Raw genomic sequence first — 4,500 nt, forward strand, 5'->3', positions numbered from 1 at the left:
TGATTTCTAGGCTGTACAAAAAAGACAAATTTCAGGCCCAATAACAAAAATAAAAGGCCCATTTAGAAATGTATATTTGTCTTTTTTTCTATACGCCACATGTAAGAGTGTGATGCTGTGAAATTTTGCACATATGTAGGATACATGTGCATGTGTGTTCACAAATAAATTTGGAATTCATCGCTCTCCGAAAAAAATAAAATTTGAAAACGAGTTCGCTGGAGCTTGGCCTTCGTTGGCATTTCACTCATAACGTGAAATGTTCGTGCACTAGGTGGTTAGCAAAGCACAGCTGCTCGTTATGGGCCAGCGATTCGAATGCCGGCTTTCGCTAACTTTTAATTATTTATATGGTGCTGACAAGTGGGCCCTTGTGGCCGTGGCACGGAGTTTTTTGTGAGAAAAAAATTCAAGGCTGTTATTTGCAAAATAGCAGGCCACATATATTCTTTTTGCCATACAGTCGCTGACAGCAAGCCCCATGCCATGTGATGCGCCTAATCAACACCCGTTCATATATAAACGTGATATTCACTGTATATGCACGTCAAAACCAAGTTGTGACACGAGTTCAATGTACACCCCACGTTTTAGCACTGAACTGACTTTTCATGTCATGTTGTGGCATCAGTGGTGTAATTGACTCGACCTGTTTCTTTGATAAACAACATTTTTCATTCAATTGATATATCAAGCTGATACAATCACACCTCTGCGTAACCATCACACATCGATATATCGATATGAAACAAGACGCCGTTGCTTTCCTTCTGCCTGTTTTTCTATCTGAGAAGTATCTTGGAAGCAAGATCTCCTAATCTGGCTGGCTGGCTTATTTATACGGCAGGCCTCGACCCCTCTGCTTCTTGCACCAGCCACCTGGAGATTTTTAAGTAAGAGATTGATGGAGGCAAATAGGCCTCAGCAGGAGCAGAAGGCCATCAGCATGGAGAAGATGGCGCCGGTGAGGGTCGCGTCGGAGGAGGCCGAGTCGTCTTCGTCGGACGCCGGTGATGGCGAGGAGGCGGGCGGTGTCCACAACCACCACGGATGGCGAGGAGGCGGGCCGTACGTCATAGGTGCTTTTGCCTACCTGCCTCCGTTTTTCTTTTCCTTGAACTGCATGCGCTACTGTCTTCTTCTTCGTCTTCTTGGCTGGATCTCAACAAACTTTGTACACACCACGAATGACCAGTCTGCTGAAACGGCTGAAAAGGCACTCAGGAGTATGTAGAGACGGATGATGACAATAATTCAGTTAGTTGTTTACCTTTGCTTGCTACCAGTTGTTGCTAGCTAACGACAAATTGCCATGCTACCCGAAAAAAAAAAGACAAATTGCCATGCCGTGCCGTGCCATGACAACATGTTGCACTGAGCTATTAGACAACAATTTGCAAGTGGGAACAGAATATCACAAAAATTAAATGCTGTTAATTTTTGGTGAATTAATTTTCTACAAGTAATACTAAGATAATATGGAGTTATTGTCTCAGGGAACGAGACGTTCGAGAAGCTTGGGACGATCGGGGCGTTGTCCAACATGCTGGTGTACTTAACAACGGTGTACCACATGCCAAGCGTCAACGCTGCCACCCTCCTCAACGTCTTCTCTGGCACCAGCAACCTCGCCACCGTCTTGGGCGCATACATCAGTGACACCTGCCTCGGTCGCTACACCACCATCGCCGCTGCCACCATGTCCTCCTTCGTCGGCATGCTCATCCTCACCCTCACAGCCGCTATCCACACCCTCCATCCTCCGGCATGCAACACATCCAAGGGGCAAAAGTGCGAGGGTCCCAATTGTTCCCAGCTTGCCACCATACTATTGTCATTCTTCTTCCTAGTTGCCGGTGCTGGAGGCATCCGACCATGCAACCTCGCCTTCGGGGCCGACCAGTTCAACCCGCACACCGCCGATGGCCGCCGAGGCATCGCCAGCTTCTTCAATTGGTACTATTTCACCTTCACTGTTGCCATGATGCTCTCCGCCACGGTAATCATCTATCTTCAAAGCAACGTCAATTGGGCGTTGGGGCTCGCAGTGCCCGCCGCGCTCATGGGCCTTTCTTGCATCGTATTCTTCATGGGCACTCGCCTCTACGTCCGTGTACGCCCCGAGGGCAGCCCCTTCACAAGCTTCGCCCAGGTCCTCGTCGCCGCTGCTCTCGCAAGCGCCACCTTCGGCGACCTAGCGGCACTGCCGAGCTGTTCGACCCGCCACACCGAAGCAAGCTAGTCTCCAAGCTTGCCTTCACCGACCAGTTCACGTGCTTGGACAAGGCGGCATTGCGGACCCCTCAGGACGCATTGTGCTCCGATGGGAGGATACCGGCAGATCCGTGGAGGCTATGCACGATGCAACAGGTGGAGGAGGTGAAGTGTCTTGCACGCATCATCCCAGTGTGGTTGTCGGGGGTCATCTACTTCATCGTCCTCACCCAGCTGGGCACATAGGTCGTGCTCCAGGCGGCGCAGACCGACCGCCGGATCAGCAACTCCAGCAGCTTCCAGATCCCTCAAGGCTCCGTTGTCGTCTTTCAGATGCTCTCCCTTGCATGACTGGTTCGTGGTGCCGACGCTCCGCCGCTTCACGAAGCGCGATGGTGGCATCACACTGCTCCAGCGGATTGGCATCGGCCTGGCGCTGTCAGTGGCGACGATGCTGGTGTCAGTGGCTGTGGAGCAGTGTGGCGCAGCAGCAGCTTCTGGCAGGCTTATCTGAGGCCTTTGGCGCCATCGGGCAAATCGAGTTCTACTACCGGCAGTTCCCAGAGAACATGAGGAGTGTAGCTGGGGCGCTCCACTTCCTGGGGTTTGCATTGGCAAGCTATGAGAGCGGGCTGATGGTGGTGGTGGTGCACCGGGCGACGCGTGGCCACGACGGGGGGCCGGACTGGCTGGCACAGGACCTGGACCAGGGGAGGGTGGACCTATTCTACCTGGTCACAGCCGTCATTGCCACTATAAACCTTGTCTACTTTGTGATTTGCGCGCGGTGGTATATGTTCAAGAAATCCGGCGATGATCACGCCGGGGCTGGCGATGTGTGCCTGGGTATTTGATACTGGTTCTGTTGCTATTATTTGCAACTCGAAACAGGGACTACGGATTAAGCGAAGATTGGCTAAGGACGAGGTGACGATGCGCATGGGAAATGGTTTCAAAGTCGATGTGATCGCCGTCGGCATGCTACCTCTACATCTACCTTCAGGATTAGTTTTAGACCTGAATAATTGTTATTTGGTGCCAGCGTTAAGCATGAACATTATATCTGGATCTTGTTTGGTGCGAGACGGTTATTCATTTAAATCTGAGAATAATGGTTGTTCTATTTACACGAGTAATATTTTTTATGGTCATGCACCCTTGAAGAGTGGTCTATTTTTGTTGAATCTCGATAGTAGTGATACACATATTCATAATATTAAAGCCAAAAGATGCAGAGTTGATAATGATAGTACAACTTATTTGTGGCACTGCAGTTTGGGTCATATTGGTGTAAAGCGCATGAAGAAACTCCATACTGATGGACTTTTGAAATCACTTGATTATGAATCACTTGGTACTTGCGAACCATGCCTCATGGGCAAGATGACTAAAACTCCGTTCTCCGAAACAATGGAGCGAGCAACAGATTTATTAGAAATAATACATACTGATGTATGCAGTCTGATGAATATTGAGGCTCACGGCGGGTATCGTTATTTTATGACCTTTACAGATGATTTAAGTAGATATTGGTATATCTACTTGATGAAACATAAGTCCGAAACATTTGAAAAGTTCAAAAAATTTCAGAGTGAAGTGGAAAATCATCGTAACAAGAAAATAAAGTTTCTGCGATCTGATCGTGGAGGAGAATATTTGAGTTACGAGTTTGGTCTTCATTTGAAACAACGCGAAATAGTTTCCCAACTCACGCCACCCGGAACACCACATCGTAATGGTGTGTCCAAACGTCGTAACCGCACTTTATTAGATATGGTGCGATCTATGATGTCTCTTACTAATTTACCGCTATCGTTTTGGGGTTATGCTTTAGAGACGGGTGCATTCACGTTAAATAGGGCACCATCTAAATCCATTGAGACGACACCTTATGAACTATGGTTTGGCAAGAAACCCAAGTTGTCGTTTCTTAAAGTTTGGGGCTGCAATGCTTATGTGAAAAAGTTTCAACCTGATAAGCTCGAACCCAAGTCGGAGAAATGTATCTTCATAAGATACCCAAAGGAGACTATTGGGTACACCTTCTATCACAGATCCGAAGGCAAGACATTCGTTGCTAAGAATGGATCCTTTCTGGAGAAGGAGTTTCTCTCGAAAGAAGTGACTGAGAGGAAAGTAGAACTTGATGAGGTAACTGTACCTGCTCCCTTATTGGAAAGTAGTTCATCACAGAAATCAGTTCCTGTGACTCCTACACCAATTAGTGAGGAAGTGTTGGGGAACGTAGTAATTTCAAAAAATTTCCTACGCACACGCAAGATCATG

General features: G+C 48.0%; 1 pseudogene; it reads left to right on the forward strand.

Annotated features, from left to right (window-relative positions):
* Positions 1-575: 575 nt before the first annotated feature.
* On the forward strand, positions 576-3,245 carry LOC125555408 (protein NRT1/ PTR FAMILY 2.11-like; annotated as a pseudogene).
* Positions 3,246-4,500: the final 1,255 nt, after the last annotated feature.

The sequence above is a fragment of the Triticum urartu genome, chromosome 5A, assembly GCF_056163025.1.
Source record: "Triticum urartu cultivar PI428250 chromosome 5A, HENAU_Tu73, whole genome shotgun sequence".
NCBI classification, from domain to species: domain Eukaryota; kingdom Viridiplantae; phylum Streptophyta; class Magnoliopsida; order Poales; family Poaceae; genus Triticum; species Triticum urartu.